The sequence below is a fragment of the Trachemys scripta genome, chromosome 25 (assembly GCF_013100865.1).
Source record: "Trachemys scripta elegans isolate TJP31775 chromosome 25, CAS_Tse_1.0, whole genome shotgun sequence".
In the NCBI taxonomy this organism is placed as follows: Eukaryota; Metazoa; Chordata; order Testudines; family Emydidae; genus Trachemys; species Trachemys scripta.
The window spans coordinates 1,578,227-1,595,807 of NC_048322.1; the positions used below are offsets into that span (position 1 = coordinate 1,578,227).

Consider the following 17,581-nt stretch of genomic DNA (forward strand, 5'->3'; position numbering starts at 1 on the left):
CATTTTGGACTTACAAACTTGGTCTCACCTGTTCATGTATTTTACTTGTTTTAACCTCAAACTCTCATTTCTTTTTCTTAGCTAATAAATCTTGAGTTAGTTTACTAGAAGAGAAATTGGCTGCAGCATTGTCGCTGGTGTGAGATTGAGAGTATCCATTGACCTGGGGTATGTGATTGGCCCGTTGGGGCTGGGAGCATCATGGGCTGCACTGGGTTGGTGCTCGGGAACCACTCCGAATGAAGTTTAGACAGGACCCTTGTGTAATGTGACATCACTCGGCGTACACGCTTTAGGGCAAGCCTCCTCGGCTTCAGCACCTCCTTGGGTCTGACCTCAGAGTGTTTCATGCCTGATTCATGCTGTGAGCTCCCTGCAGTGAACCCACCTGAATAGGACACCTGGGGGAGGATTACTTGCCCCCAAAGGGACCATGCACCCCACCTTTGCAGTCAGCAGTGACTCTTAGCCAGCGTTGTAAAACAGAAGGGTTTATTAGTTGTCTGGAACACAGCGTAGAACAGATCTTGTAAGCACAGAAAGCAGGACGTTACAGCAAAGACCATCTTGGGGGTGGGAGGGGGATCCAGAGTCCTGGGCTCTTCCATCTGAGTCCCAAGCTAGGAGAATGACCAACTTCTAGCAGTCCACCCTCAGTCACGCCCTGTTGCTCCTCCATCCTTGGTCTCTTTTCTAGCTAAACTGGTCACCTGGCCTCCACCTCTCTCTTTGTTCTCCAACTCCTTCGGCTGGCTCCTTGGGTATGATGGGCTCCAGCTATCAGTTGCCAGGATACAGAGCATCCAGTGGGCTCAGGCAATTAGATAGCACTCACACCTGCCCTCCAGTGCAATGATCACACACCCATGTTCCACCACCTAGATACTTGTGCAACACATAGGGGAAACTGTGGGGCACACAGTATTCTTGCATGTCACAGAGCAAGAACCCCCCCATCATCCTGGGGGTTGGGTCAAGGGTATAGTAGCCCCGCACTTAAGTCTGTATGGCTGTCCTTAGCGTTGGGGCTGTGTAGCCCAATGGCCAGAGTAAATAGGGCTCCCCTCGGCTGCAGGGAAGTGCAGCCCAATGGCCAGAGTCAATAAGGGAGGTTTGGTGGGCTGCCTACTCAAAGGGTAGGGGGACCCAAGCCCGGCAACTGCAATCTCCCTGGGGTACCTGGGCACCTGTCTGGATCTCAGCATCTCCTGCTCCTGTGACCTGGAATTCCAGCTGCTCCTCAGCTGGAGCCAATGAGGTGCATCCTCCCTACTCAGTGGTCAGCCCTGACTGAGCTGGGCTGCTCCCTTTTATACTGTAGCAGCCGTTGGAGCATGCCCAGTAGGGACAAGGGGGCGTGGCTTCCACTGCCAAGAGTGCTGCCTTAACCCCGTCATCTCCAATGCAGGGCAAGTACACCCTGTCACAATGCAAAACATTAAGAACGTTCCCACTTCATCACAAGGGGCAACCTAAGGTGCGGATCTTTGGCTTCAATAATTTTTCATTACAAATTCTAGTTTGTCTGGGTGGTAGAGAAGGGGGCTGGAGAGCCTCAGGGACCTGTGGCTCCATGGTAAGACTGATTCTATAATCCAGGGGTTCACATTTGTTCCTGGCTTGGTGAAACCTAATTATGATTCTATGAAACCTAAGTATCTCACCAGTTTGGGGGGGAGGGAGGGGTCTGCCCTGTTTTCTGACCTGAGATCGGCACTCTCAGTTCTGAGCATGCCCCAGACAGCATGACATGAGCATCCAATCTAACCACCCGCACATCACAGGCTACAGAACCTCACCCACCCACTACTGCCCTCAACCTCTGGCTGACCTCCTGAAGTCCTCAAATCATGATTTAAAGATTTCATATGACAGACTCCACATTTTACTCTTGTCCATGGGTTCTCAGACTGGGGATTGGGACCCTTCAGGAGGTCACGAGGTTATTACATGTGGAGTCGTAAGCTGTCAGCCCCCCCCCCCCCAAGCCCCACTTTGCCTTCAGCATTTATAATGGTGTTAACTATATTAAAAAGTGTTTTTAATTTATAATGGGGGGGTCGCACTCAGAGGCTTGCTGTGTGAAAGGGGTCACCAGTAAAAACGTTTGAGAGCCACTGCTCTAGTCCAAACCAGCAAGTTAGCTGTACCTCATGCTGCAGAGGAAGACACACACACACACACACACACACACGCACACACACCCCTCTACCAATCTGACCTAGGGAAGAATTTCTTCCCTATGCCAAATATGATGATCAGTTAGATGGTGACCATGTGAGTGAGACCCACCAGCCAAAGATCTGGAGAAAAAATTGTAAGAACTTTGAGCCCTTCCCCTCTAGTGTCCCATCTGTGATCGCTGGAGATGTTTCTATCAGCAATCATGCAGGGGCCATATGCCACTGTAGGAAATCTCATCATGCTGTCCCCTCCAGAAACTTATCAAGCTCAATCTTGAACCAAGTTAGGTTTTGTTGTCCCCACTACTGCCTTTGACAGCTGTTCTGGAATGTCACAGCTCTGCTGGTGGGAAACCTTCTTGTGATTTCCAGCCTAAATTTGTTGAGGGCCAGATTATATCCATTTGTTCTTGTTCCTACACTGGACCCTAACTTGAATAACTCCTCTCCCCTCCCTGGTGTTTATCCATCTGATGAATTTATAGAGAGCAATCATCTTTCCAATCAGCCTTTGTTTTCTTAGGCTAAACAAGCCAAACTCCTTCAGTTTCCTCTCATCAGGTAGGTTCTCCATTCCTCTGATCATCCTAATAGTTCTTCTCTGGGCTTCAGAATCATGTTTTGATTTCTTTGACCCTAAATCAGATTCCTTAGGGCTGGACATGAAAATGTCACAGAGCTGGAAGGGGAATTTGAATGGATCCCAAACACAGTGTGATTATTCAGAGTTTAAATCCCAGGTTCCATCTTTTGACAAAACAACTTCTGGGCTTTTTCCTGCTGAGCTGGGATTGTTTGCAGGTGGAAATGTGGACTGTTGTTTCTATTATGATGGTTCTAAACCTTTCATAAATATCACAACTAGTAATAGTAACAAGACATTGCAGAGTGAAGCAGATGTGAACAGATCAGAGGAGAACACAATGGGAGAATCTCTTGTCCTGATTTGGAATCATCAGATGTAACCTCCTCTGGAATTTCAATTTATATGAAACTGAACGTGTCTTATACCTTTATGTGGTGTGGGTCTTTCCCTTTTCTCTGAAGGCGGTGCGGTCACCTAACTGGATATTAGTTTGAAAGAATGTAATTGAGATTCATTCGGGACTTTGAGACAAATGATCATTTGCTAAAATAGAGCCAAGGTGGGCCAACTTCTCTTGGTGAGACAGACAACCTTTCGACCTTAATCCTGGTCTACACTACAGGATTAGGGCAACATAAAACTGCTTACATTGACCTAACTGTGTAAGTGTGTACACTAAAATGCAGCTCCCACCGATGTAACTCACCCTGGGCAGCAGGTGGCACGCTGGTTCGTCACCTTTGGAGCGCTGCCGCCAGAAGTTCCTGAGAAGTGGGGGACCACTAACACCCACACTGTGGCTCCCCCTATGCTCTGCCCCATAACCTCCTCAGCCCTCTTCCTGCCCACACTCTGCCTCTCCCACCCCCCACCCACCGCTTGCAACTTTCTGGGTGAGGGGGCAGAAAGGCCATGGGGCAGAGAACAGGATCCTAGTCCTTGTGATCTACACAACCACCTAGGAATTCAGCCCTGTATAACTGAGGCTGAGCAAGGCCACCGTACCAGGTGCTGATGGGGACAGCACGTTAAACAGGGATTCCGCAGGCACTTCCATATCCTCTGCCTGGAGATGGAGGCTTGCTGCCACCCTCTTTAAGAGGTTTTGGTGGGCCCTGAAGCCCTCCTGCAGGATGGAGGGGGTGGGGCTGCAATCACCTCCTCTGGGCAGGACGAAGAGGCCGGCGCAGTGCTCTGGATGTCAGCCGGCACCGTAAGATCCACCGCCTGGTTGGACTCTGGGCACAGTGCCAAGGATGTGCGTCCCACCGACCCCTCTGTCGGGGGTCTGGAGATGAATGCTGATGGAGCTTCCGAAGCTCTGGCCACCAAGCGAGCTCCCACCAGGGGCTGCGTCGGAGGCCACAGTGCCCACTGGTACCACTGGGCCAGCCATGACGCTCGGTGCCACTGCACTTGCTCTGGCACTGGCAGGGCCAGCTACCTGGGTTGGCCGGTTTGGCTCGTTGAAGGGCGGCTATGAATGGAGACCTGTCTGGTGTCGGATATGCTGCTGTCTCTCGACCAAGAGGCATGGCAGTGCCGGGGCCTGTGAAGGTCACAGGACCACAATCTCAATGTGGAGGACTGGTACTGACGGTAATAGCTGCTCCGCGAATAGCCTCGATGGGCGGACCCATGACGTCGAGATGCCGGCAATTGACACCCGGGGCTGCGATGTCTCAGCAGCAACTCAGAGACAGAGTCCGATTGGGAACGGCGTCCACAACTGTGCTGTGACTGACTGTGGTACCTTTTCCAGGATGAGGACTGATGACAACGTCCGCCGTGGTCCCGTCGATATCTGCTCTCTGAGGAGGACCGGTGCCACGAGTCCCAGCTGGATGGAACCCAGCCCGACAGTCTAGCCGGTGTCGGGGGCAATCCATGTGGACTCTGCCCCGAGCAGACGCTGGGCGGGGATCGGCGTCAGGAACATTCCCTCGACCGAGACCGGCACTGAGCCGGGGGCGACTGCGGAGATCCCAGCAGCGGCTTGCCTCTGGAGCATGGGGCTAACATCAGAGGGGCTCTGGGCACCAGCATGGACATGACGTCCTGGGCCGCCTGGAGGGCTTCAGGTGCGTAAGGAATCTGGACATCCGGAGAGGCCTTCATCCTCTTGGCGTGTCCCGAGGACGGGGAGCGGTGCCGACTGGTCAAAGGCACCAGCTGATCGCCATGTACCGACACCGCGGTGCCTGGTACCAGCTTGGAGGGGCGTTCCAGGGTCAGAGTCAGCACTGACTCCATCAGAAAGGCCTGGAGCCTAATGTCTCTTTCCTTTTTGGTCCAAGGCTTAAACGATTTGCAAATTTTGCACCTTTCACTGATGTGTGTCTCTCCCAAACAGCCCAAAAAGTATGTGTGCGGGTCCCTTCTTGCCATAGAATGCCAACAAGAACCGCACTACTTAAATCCTGGGGTACGGGGCATGCCCCGGCCTGGGCTCACTGACTGACTAAAACTAAAACTAACTACAGGTACTAAACAAATCAACAGTTCTGGGGACAAGCTACAGGGAAGCTGAAGCAGAGCAGTTCCGACACACCTTCACTGGCGGCATGAAGGAAGGCTCCACCTTAAAGGTTGCGGGGGGTGCTCCCCGCTATAGATACTGCTAGGGGAAAAACTTTCAGCACCGGTGCACTTGGTGAGCACGCACACCTACTGTGGAATACACATGAGTAATCACACAAAGAAGAACTAGTCCCGTCTCTGCTCCTCCTCCTGCCTCTGTGCATCCCAGATACACTGCAGGAACTGACCTGCACCCAGGCTCTCGATCCTATTAGCACTTGCAGGGGCCAATCCAGCTACGGGAGAGTGAGCGCCCCTGGGAGCAGAGAAGTGAACAAGTCTCTCTGCCAGAGGGTGGGGGGTGGGGGATGAAATGGAAAGAGGAGAGAGAGACCGAAAGGGGATAAGGAGAAATAAGTGGGGAAAGCAGCACCCAGCTCTTTTCTCCTGCATCACCCCTGAGTAGATTGCTCCTGAACTCTGGGTAAATATCCCCCAGTGTCCAGGGTCTCCCAGATCTCCCTGTCTCCCAAGAGAATGCACATAGGGGTCTCCTTCCTGCCAGGTGTGATTACAAGGAGATGTAGGTTTCACCCTTATGCCACAATTTGAAAAAGACAGCAAACCTTGGGAACATGAATCTGTATTTACAGTCCAGTGTTACATTCCCTGCCCCAGGAGGTGTCTGTTCTATATGCTGGATGGGCACAGAATGGGGCAGCAACAGGTTTGTGTCAGTTTTTGTTGCTGCACATTTCTTAACTTAGCAGAGTATGAAATGAAGAAAATGGAGATTGAATTAAAGGGAAATATACAAATAAAAGTTCCAGCCCCTGTTGCTTATTGAAAGAAATGACTCAATAGCCCAGTTACATGTTTTATTAACATGAACAAATAAATCCAAGCGCACACATCACTAAGGCTAAATGACTATAGACACCACTCAGCTAAGGGTTAAACAATACAGTGACAAAGTTCAGGTCAAATCAGGAAATCAATGAGTGAACAAGGATATTTCATTGGAATCAAGTTGTCAATTTAGTCAAACCCTCAGATTAATACAGCAGAAAATCAACTCTTATAAATCCTAAAAGAGCAACCCACGAAGGCAAGTGCATATTTAGTGATGCCGAAACCCCAATCAGAGATTTTTACCCAGGCAGTGCAACCCAGATTTAGCCAGGTTATGTCCTCACTACGGGGGGGGTGTCGATTTAAGATATGCAAATTCAGCATATCGGAGCCGACTTACCCCGCTGTGAGGATGGCGGCAAATCGACCTCCGTGGCTCCCCCATCGACGGCACTTACTCCTACCTGCCCTGGTGGAGTACAAGCGCCAATTCGGGGATCGAATGTCGCGTCCTGACGAGACGCGATAATTCAATCCCCGAGAGATTGATTTCTACCCGCCGATTCAGGCGGATAGTGTAGACGTAGCCCCAGCTGAATATTTCAATACCCATACCAAATTATTGCTTACATTTAGCCTACAACCTCAAAGGTAATTAGTTTTCACCTTACATTTCACTATTGTGTACCTAATACTTCTCCTTGCCCTCTCGCCCCAAAACACATACAGACCTTAGAGAGACATTAGTAAAAGAAGTTCAAACAGCTCTCGCTGAACAATACATATCTGACAGCTCAATGCCTTGCAATGCTTCTATAGGTGAGGAGCATGTGTTCAGTCATTTCATAGGGTACAGTTTTAAGGGTATTAAGATTTGGGGAACTATTCTTCCTAGCATCTTCCCTTTGTAGATTTCAGAGGTGCGCGTGCACACATACACAGTTACACCCCAATCTAATAGAAAGGCTGGGAGGTCTCCAAGTTCCTAAAAAGAAACAGACAAAAAATAGAAAAAGAAACAAAATGTTTCTAAGATTATAAGGGGTTGGATCTGCACCTCTTGGTCTTTGGATTCACCTGGAGTATGAACTGTAGCTGAATAGATGGTCCAGCACTTTACGCTAGCAGGCTTCTCAGGTACAGGGAGACTAGTGAAGGCTGCATAGTCTGTCAACGTTGTGCTTCATTCCCCACAGGGGATCAGTCTGGGGGTCCTGACAGTCAGTCTCTCCGAAGCTACGTCTACACTGGCAGAGTTAAGGATTTAAAATTTATCAAAATAAATTCCAATTTAAATAGAAATAATTACAGGTCTCTATTCTTGTACATGCTATTTCTCTCACATATTTCCCCACTCTAATTCCTTTGGAATGAGGTTTTAATTTCAGGATTAGCCTCTATGTTCTATATAGTAAGAGCAGGCAGGGAGAGAACTAGAAGAAAACCTGAATTATATTGTAACACTGAAAGTTATCACATAATCAGCCTCTTATGTTACACTAATTAATTTAATGTTTAATTTCACTGTCACTGCTAACAACTTATTCAACAATTAGAAAATATAAACCTATAGTGCAGTTTTCTCTTAATTCCCATTTCCACCCAGTGAGCTTTTTGTGAAGTCAGATTCTACAATAACCTAGGAGCCTTCCATTTCTGTGAGTTCAATTCTCCCTGGGTCTTCTCCCAGAAGTGTGGGTGGAAGGGGTCTCACACTACATGGGAAGGCTGCATCATGAGAAACACCACCTGTGCTCTATTTTCACACTTTCTAACCTTTCAAAGTAGCAGGGGGTGGAGAAGTGATACAAATGCATCAGACTTTAGAGCAAAATGAGCAGACAAAACCACAGACTCTGGACTCAGCAGTCACGTATCCTGCAGTCTGAACATGGAATTGGATACATTCCCTCATTGGCTACCATCATTTTCCCAGCATAGAAGTGCTTCTTCTCCAATGAGGCAGCCAGATTGGGACCAATAGGCATGGAATGGCTCTGATGGAATCAGCTATTGCCTGGGGGGAGTTCGCCTGGGGGGAGTTCCCACAGAGTGTTTTTGCCTTTCAGGCTTCTGTGAGAAGTAAATACATCTGAGGACACTTTTAGAAGGAAGACATGGATACTGAGCGATCAGCTGTTATGACCTGCACAGGATGTGCCATGTTTGTCTTTCTCCAAGAGGATAGAAGTGACTTTGTCTGTAAAAAGTGCAAACTGGTCTCCATATTGGAAGAGAAGGTTAAAGGACTAAAGATAAGTATCAACCTTGTGTTGCATCAGAGAAAATGAAGACTTTCTGGACAGAAGTCAGCATTTGGTCCTGGAGTCAAAACATGCCGAAGAATCAGAGAGGGCAGTGCAGAATGGGGAATAAAACTGGCAGCATGTGACTTCCAGAAGTTTAATGAGGAGAATCCATGTACCCCCTATGCAGATAGAGGTAAGGAACCATTTTCAGGCTCTCTGCACAGGTTCTACTGCGGAGAATGATTTGGAAGAGCAATCTAGGGATCAGAAGGAGACCCCATCGACCAGAAGGCATGAGATGCATTGTCCTAGGGTTGGGGGTTCCATGGACCACCACTTCCAAGAGGAGGAGACGGGTGGTGGTGGTCGGGGACTCTTCCCTAAGGGGACAGAGTCATCCATCTGCTGACCAGACCGGGACACTCGAGAAGTGTGCTGCTTGCCTGGAGCTAGACTTCAGGATCTGACGGAGTGTCTGCCGAGACTGATCAAGCTCTCGGACCACTACCCTTCCTACTTCTCCACATGGGCACCAATGATAATGCCAAGAATGACCTTGAATGGGTCACTGCAGACTACGTGGATCTGAGAAGAAGCATAAAGGAGTTTGAGGCACAAGTCGTGTTCTCGTCCATCCTAGATGCATGTAAACCAATGCACGAAGCCTGGGAAACAAGCAGGAAGAATTGGAATTCCTGGAACAGTCAAAGAACTGTTCAACTATAGGCTGAGCAAGTGCAGAATGGTGGTAGAATGTGCATTTGGATGTTTAAAAGTGTGCTGATGCAGTTTACGGACTCGGATAGACCTCAGCAAAGCCAATATTCCAATTGTTATTGCTGTGCGCTCCACAATATCTGTGAAAGTAAGGGGGAGACATTTATGGCGGGGTGGGAAGTTGAGGCAAATCGCCTAGCCACTGATTACGTGCAGCCAGACACCAGGGCGGTTAGAAGAGTACAGCAGGGCGCAGTGCACATCAGAGAAGCTTTGAAAACCAGTTTTGTGACTGGCCAGGCTACGGTGTGAAACTTCTGTTTGTTTCTCCTTGATGAACTCCCCCCCCCCCCCCCCCCGGGTTCACTCTACTTCCCTGTAAACTAACCACCCTCCTCTACCCTCTTCAAGCACCATTTGCAGAGGCAATAAAGTCATTGTTACTTCACATTCATGCATTCTTTATTAATTCATCACACAACTAGGGGGATAACTGCCAAGGTAGCCCAGAAGGGGTGGGGGAGGAGGGAAGGAAAAGGACACACTGCAGTTTAAAACTTTAACACTTATTGAAGGCAATCATCTGGGGTGGAGTGGCTGGGTGGCCGGAGCCCACTCCCCCCCCCCCCCGCATTCTTGGGCATCTGGGTGAGGAAGCAATGTAACTTGGGGAGGAGGGCTGTTGATTACACAGGGGCTGTAGTGGTGGTCTCTGCTCCTGCTGCCTTTCCTGCAGCTCAACCATACGCTGGAGCATTTCGGTTTGATGCTCCAGCAGCCGGAGCATCGACTCTTGCCTTCTGTCAGCAAGCTGATGCCACCTATCCTCTTCAGGCTGCCACTTGCTCTCCTCAGCCCGTGATTCAGCCCGCCACCTCTCCTCTCGTTCATATTGTGCTTTTTTGCACTCTGACATTGACTGCCTCCACGCATTCTGCTGTGCTCTGTCAGTGTGGGAGGACATCTGGAGCTCCGAGAACATATCATCCCGAGTCCGCCGTTTTCTCCTTCTAATCTTCACTAGCCTCTGTGAAGGAGAAACATTTGGAGCTGGTGGAGGAGAAGGGAGAGGTGGTTAAAAAAGACAATGGGTACACTCTTTCACGTTAAATTTTGCTGTTCACATTACACAGCACATGTGCTTTCGTTACAAGGTCGCATTTTTCCTCTTATATTGAGGCCTGCCGGTTTGGTGTGAGAGATCTCTCACACAGTGCCAGGCAACAGAATTCAGCTTGCAGGCAGCCATGGTAAGCCACAGTCTTTTGGCTTTTTTAACCTTCATTACATGTGGGAATGGTTTCCAACAGCAGCGCCCTCATTTCCCATACCAAGTACCCATTGGGTTGGCCATTTAAAATGGGTTTGCAATGTAAAAGGAGGGGCTGCAGTTTCCAGGTTAACATGTAGCACAAACCCAACTACCCCAAACACACACACCCAATTCTCTGGGATGATCACTCCTCCCCCCGCACCGCGTGGCTAACAGTGGGGAACATTTCTGTTCAGCCGAGCAGGAACGGACACCTCTGAAAGTCCCCTTAATAAAATCACCCCATTTCAATCAGGTGACCGTGAATGATATCACTCTCCTGAGGATAACAAAGAGAGATAAGGAATGGATGTTGTCTGAATGCCAGCAAATACCGGGACCATACGCTGCCATGCTTTGTTATGCAATGATTCCAGACTACGTGCTACTGGCCTGGCGTGGTAAAGTGTCCGACCATGGCAGACAGGATAAGGCAGCCCTCCCCAGAAACCTTTTGCAAAGGCTTTGGGAGTACATGAAGGAGAGCTTTCTGGAGATGTCCCTGGAGAATTTACGCTCCATCCCCATACACGTTAACAGACTTTTCCAGTAGCTGTACTGGCTGCGATTGCCAGGGCAAATTAATCATTAATCGTTAAACACGCTTGCTTTTAAACCATGTATAATATTTACAAAGGTACACTCACCAGAGGTCCCTTGTGTGCCCTCAGGGTCTGGGAGTACGCCTTGGGTGAATTTGGGGGTTACTGGTTCCAGGTCCAGGGTGATAAACATATCCTGGCTGTTGGGGAAACCGGTTTCTCCGCTTCCTTGCTGTGAACTATCTTCACTGTCTTCATCATCATCTTCCTCGTACCCTGAACCTGCTTCCCTGTTGCGTGATTCTCCATTGATGGAGTCAAAGCACACGGTTGGGGTAGTGGTGGCTGCACCCCCTAGCTTGGCATGCAGCTCTGCGTAAAAGCGGCATGTTTGCGGCTCTGCCCCGGACCTTCCGTTTGCCTCTCTGGCTTTGTGGTAGGCTTGCCTTAGTTCCTTAATTTTCACGTGGCACTGCTGTGTGTCCCTGTTATAGCCTCTGTCCTTCATGGCCTTTGAGACTTTTTCTAATATTTTGCCATTTCCTTTACTGCTACGGAGTTCAGCTAGCACTGATTCGTCTCCCCATATGGCGAGCAGATCCCGTACCTCCCAATCGGTCCATGCTGGAGCTCTTTTGCGATCCTGGGACTCCATCATGGTTACTTGTGCTGATGAGCTCTGCGTGGTCACCTGTGCTCTCCATGCTGGGCAAACATGAAATGAAATTCAAAAGTTCGCGGGGCTTTTCCTGTCTACCTGGTCAGTGCATCTGAGTTGAGTGCTCTCTAGAGCAGTCACAATGAAGCACTGTGGGATAGCTCCCGGAGGCCAATAACATCGAATTCCGTCCACACTACCCCAAATCCGACCCGCAAAGGCCGGCACTAATCCCCTCGTCGGAGGTGGAGTAAAGAAACCGGTTTAAACGGCCCTTTAAATCGAAAAAAAGGGCTTTGTCGTGTGGACGTGTCCAGGCTTAATTCAATTTAATGCTGCTAAATTCAACCTAAACTCCTAGTGTAGACCAGGCCTTAGACACTCCAGTTTCCCAGTATCACCACCAGTGCCACTCGTTATGGGGACAAATGGTTATGAAAACCAATACCCCAATAAAATGAAAGAGGTTCTCTTGATCCCAAAGGACCAAGCCCCAGACCCAGGTCAATATACAAATCAGATCTTACCCACAAATCACACTGTTGCCAATCCTTTAGAATCTAAAATCTAAAAGTTTATTCATAAAAGGAAAAAGATACAGATGAGAGCTAGAATTGGTTAAATGGAATCAATTACATGCAGTAATGGCAAAGTTCTTGGTTCAGGCTTGTAGCAGTGATAGAATAAACTGCAGGTTCAAATCAAGTCTCTGGAGTCCATCCCCAGCTGAGATGGGTCATCAGTCCTTTGTGCAGAGCTTCCATTTGTAGCGAAGTCCCTCCAGAGGTAAGAACCAGGACTGAAGACAAGATGGAGATGAGGCATCAGCCTTTTATAGTCTCTTCCAGGTGTAAGGACACCTCTTTGTCCTTACTGTAGAAAATTATAGGAAAATGGAGTCTGGAGTCCCATGGGCAAGTCCCTGAATACTTTGCTGAGTCACAAGGTGTATTTGCCTTCTCCAATGTGTCAATTGTATAGCGGATGGTCCTTAATGGGCCATCAAGCAGGCTAGGCAGAGCTGACACCAACTTGTCTGGGGGGAAGCCTATGCTGAGAGGTGCTGTCGGTGGGAGGGGAAATGAGAAACCTTGGGGGGACAGAGGGGCTAACTGTTAACCCCTCTGCCCCAGCCTCTACAAGGGCTTTGCCCTGTCACCATCTGGCAGCTCCTTTCCTCTGGACTTAACCCCATGCTCTTTCCCCTATCACTGATTTTGCACCTCAGCTCCATCCTAACCCTGCCTCTTGACCCCCCTGACCAGTCCATTTCCACCCCCTCCTCTGATTTGCCCTTTTTCAGCCCCTGTAAATAGCAGGCTCCAGAAGCTGATTCCAACTAAGGGCAGGGTGAATGGAAGTGGCTTCAGCAGATGTTACTCAGCATGCTCTGTGCACCCTAAGTAGCAAATTCCTACAGATAGTTTCTCACACTACACCTAAGGCAGCGTGAGGGCAGCAGCTCCATCACTGTCCAGGTACTGCTCAGGAACATTCCCCCCCCCACCCCTCCGGGAGCAGATCCTCAGGGGCAGTGAGACCTCCTGCTCCCGAAGTCTTTAGCCGGAGTCTCTGTCCTGCCCGCCCAGCGCTGGCCCCGGGGTCTCTCTGGACCCTGGTACCTGCAGCTCCTGGCCAGGGGCAGCAGATCCTGGGACTGGGTCCAGCTGGAGAAAATCCCCACCTCGGATGGGAACAGAAAGTGCTTCTGTGAAAGTCTGTCCCTGGACCAGCCCCCTGGAGCCACAGCAGCAGCCCGGAGCTCAGTCCCGGTTCCCAGCTCACACTGGAGGCAACAGCACCAGCAGTGTTTCATACCTTATAGAGCCCTGTCTCTGGGATCTGACCCATAGATCTTTTCCTGCTTCCTTCTTATGAGCTCCCGCTCCCCACTGCTCCAGCCCCTTCCTGGCTCCTTCAAGCCCAACCCGGGCTGCAGCTGCTGCACGCACCAGGCCAGGGACTTTCTGAGATGGGAATTAGCCCCATCTCTGCTGCTCCTCTTGCTTCTGAGTCCCCCAGAGCTGCTGCAGGGACTGACCTGCACCCAGGCTCTCGTTCCTATTAGCATTCGCAGGGGCCAATCCAGCTACGGGAAAGTGAGTGCCCCTGGGAGTAGGAAAGTGACCAAGTCTCCTTGCCGGGAGGAAGGCGATGGAAGAAAGGGAAAGAGGAGAGACCGAAAGGGGATAAGGAAAAATAAGTGGGGAAAGCAGCCCCCAGCTCTTTTCTCCTGCATCACCCCTGAGTAGATTGCTCCTGAGCTCTGGGTAAATATGCCCCCGTGTCCAGGGTCTCCCAGATCCCCCTGTCTCCCAAGAGAATGCACATAGAGGTCTCCTTCCTGCCAGGTGTGATTACAAGCAGCTGTAGGTGTCATCCTTATGCCAGGATTTGAAAGACAGCAAAGCTTGGGAACATGTCTGTATTTACAGTCCAGTGTTACAATACCTACTCCAGGAGGTGTTTGTTCTCTACTCCTGCTGGATGGGCACAGAATGGGACAGCAAAAGGCTTGTATCAGTTTCTAGTGCTGCACATTCCTTAACTCAGGACAGTATGAAATGAAGAAAATGAAGATTGAATTAAAGGGAAATCTACAAATAAAAGTTCCAGCCCCTGTTGCTTATTGAAAGAAATGACTCAATAGCCCAGTTACATGTTTTATTAACACGAACAAATAAATCCAAGAGCACACATCACTAAGGCTAAATGACTATAGACACCACTCAGCTAAGGTTTAAACAATACAGTGACAAAGTTCAGGTCAAATCAGGAAATCAATGAGTTAACAAGGATATTGCATTGGAATCAAGTCATCAATTTAGTCAAACCATCAGATTAATACAGCAGAAAATCAACACTTATAAATCCTAAAACAGCAACCCAAGAAGCCAGGTGCATCTTTAGTGATGCCGAAACCCCAATCAGAGATTTTTCCCCAGGCAGTGCAACCCAGATTTAGCGAGCTGAATATTTCAATACCAAAACCAAATTATTGCTTACATTTAGCCCACAACCTCAAAGCCAATTATAGTTTTCTCCTTATATTTCACTATTGTGTAACTAACACTTCTCCTCACCCTCTCGCCCCAAAACACACACAGACCTTAGAGAGACATTAGTAAAAGAAGTTCAAACAGCTCTCGCTGAACAATACATATCTGACAGCTCAATTCCTTGCAATGCTTCCATAGGTGAGGAGCATGCGTTCAGTCATTTCATAGGGCAGAGTTTTAAGGCTATTAAGATTTGGGGAAATATTCTTCCTAGCATCTTCCCTTTGTAGATTCCAATGGTGTTCACACCCTCACTCTCACTGATCCGCATGGTTACACCCAATCTAATAGAAAGGCCGGGAGGTATCCAAGTTCATAAAAAGAAACAGACAAAAAATAGAAAAAGAAACAAAATGTTTCTAAGATGATAAGGGGTTGGATCGCTGCACCTCTCGGTCTTCGGATACACCTGGAGTAGGAACTGTAGCTGCAGTTTAGGAACCAGGTAATGGCATAGATGGTCCAGCACTTTGGGCTAGCAGCCTTTTCAGGTACAGGAGACTAGTGAAGGCTGCATAGCCGATCAACGTTGTGCTTCATTCCCCAGAGAGGATCAGTCCTGGGATCCTGGCAGTCAGTCTCTCTGAGGCTATGTCTACACTGGCAGAGTTACAGCGCTGGGAGTTACAGTGCGGCTCAGAGAGCACTTAAGGGAAACTGCTATTGTGTGTTCACACTGTCAGCTGCCTGTGCAATAGCATGTTCACACTTGCGGCACTTGCAGCAGTATTTAGAGTGGTGCACTCTGGGCAGCTATCCCACTAAGCATCTCTTCCTCTTCTACGGCTAAGAGTTGTGGGAAGGCAGAGGGCGTCACGGGGCATCCTGGGTCCTGTCCCAATGTCCCGTCATGCATATCTTCATATGCCAGTAATCCCTGTGCTTCCGTGCACATTTGGCGTCATCTTTCAACTGTTTGTGTACTGCACATTCTGCCTCTTTCAAGCTGCAGGAAGGGATCCTGCACTGTTGATCAATATGCTGCTCGCTCTCACTAACACGTCATGAGTGGCAGTGGTGTTATTCCTTAAACTACAAAGGCAAGAGGAGTGCAACATTGATCTTGCCATGAGTAGCAGCTATGACAGGAGGTTGCTTGTGGCATTCATGGAGGTGCTGACCACAGTGGAACGCCGCTTTTGGGCTCAGCAAACAAGCACCGAGTGGTGGGATCACATCGTCATGCACATCTGGAGGACAAGCAGTGGCTGCAGAGCTTTCAGATGAGGAAAGCCACATTCATGTGACTGTGTGGCAATTGCACTGTGGAAGCTGGCTACTCCAGATTGCTATCAATCAGTCGCTAACCAGTTCAGAGTGGGAAAGTCAACCGTTGGACACATGTTGATGGAAGTGTGCAGGGCCATTAATTGAATCCTGCTCTGAAAGACACTGACTCTGGGCAACGTGTATGACATTGTGGACGGCTTTGCACAAATGGGCTTCCCTAACTGCAGAGGGGCGATAGATGGCATGCATATTCCAATTCTGGCACCAGACAACCTAGCCATCGAAAACATTAATCACAAGGGGGGGTGGGGGGTTTCTCAATGGTTCTCCAGGCGATTGTGGGCGTTTCACAGACATGAAGTCAGGCTGGTCCGGAAAGATGCATGATGCACATATCTACCTCCTAAGGGGGACGGAGTCATCCATCTGCCGACCAGACTGAGAACTCAAGAAGTGTGCTGCTTGCCTGGAGCTAGAATTCAGGATGTGAGGGAGTGTCTGCCGAGACTGATCAAGCCCTGGGACCGCTAGCCCTTCCTACTTCTCCACATGGGCAGCAATGATACTGCCAAGAATGACTTTGAGTGGGTCACTACAGACTACGTGGCTCTGGAAAGAAGAATAAAGGAGTTTGAGGCGCAAGTTGTGTTCTCGTCCATCCTCCCTGTTGAAGGAAAAGGCCCAGGTAGGAACCGTTGAATCGTGGAGGTGAATGCGTGTTTACGCAGGTGGTGTCAGAGACAGGGCTTTGGATTCCACAACCATGGCATGTTCCGGGAAGAAGGATTGCAAGGAAGAGAAGAGATCCAACTAATGAAGAGAGGGAACAGTATCTTCGCAGGCAGGCTTGCTAACCTAGTGAGGAGGGCTTTAAACTAGGTTCACCGGGGGACAGTGAGCTAAGCTGTGAGGTAAGTAGGGAAGTGGGATACCGGGAGGAAACACACCCTCTTCCTTGTAACTGGGGGGGGGGGGGGGGGGGGGGGGGGGAGGAAGGGGCTCTTGATTCATACTGAGAAAGCAGGACAATCGGCTAGTTATCTTAGGTGCATGTACACGAATGCAAGAAGCCTGGGAAACAAGCAGGAAGCATTGGAAGTCCTGGTCCAATCAAGGAACTATGATGTGATTGGAATAAAGAGACTTGGTGGGGTAGCTCACACGACTGGAGCATTATCATGGATGGGTATAAACTATTCAGGAAGGACAGGCAAGGGAGGAAAGGTGGAGGAGTTGCACTGTATGTAAGACAGCAGTATGATTGCTCAGAGCTCCAGTATGAAACTGGAGAAAAGCCTGTTGAGAGTCTTTGGTTTAAGTTTAGAAGTGAGAGCAACAAGGGTGATGTCATGGTGGGCATGTGCTATAGACCACCAGACCAGGAGGATGAGTTAGACGAGGCTTTCTTCGGACAATTAACTGAAGTTTCTAATGGGAGACTTCAATCATCCTGATGTGCTGGGAGAGCCATACAGCAGTGCACAGACAATTCAGGCAGTTTTTAGAGAGTGTTGGGGACAACTTCCTGGTGCAACTACTGGAGGAATCAACCAGGGGCCTTTCTCCTCTTGATCTGCTGCTTACAAACAGGGAAGAATTGGTAGGGGAAGTAGAAGTGGGTGGCAACCTGGGCAGCAGTGACCATGAGATGGTTGAGTTCAGGATCCTCACAA

At 49.3% G+C, this 17,581-nt stretch overlaps 2 protein-coding genes across 9 annotated transcripts in view; one reads left to right on the plus strand and one right to left on the minus strand.

Moving 5' to 3' along the window:
* The window catches only part of LOC117869996 (zinc finger protein 239-like), a 1,162,621-nt gene that overhangs the window by 895,437 nt on the left and 249,603 nt on the right, over window positions 1-17,581 (minus strand). The gene's annotated exons all lie outside the window — the stretch shown is intronic.
* LOC117870022 (zinc finger protein 501-like) overlaps window positions 1-17,581 on the plus strand; it is a 273,140-nt gene that overhangs the window by 191,266 nt on the left and 64,293 nt on the right. The gene's annotated exons all lie outside the window — the stretch shown is intronic.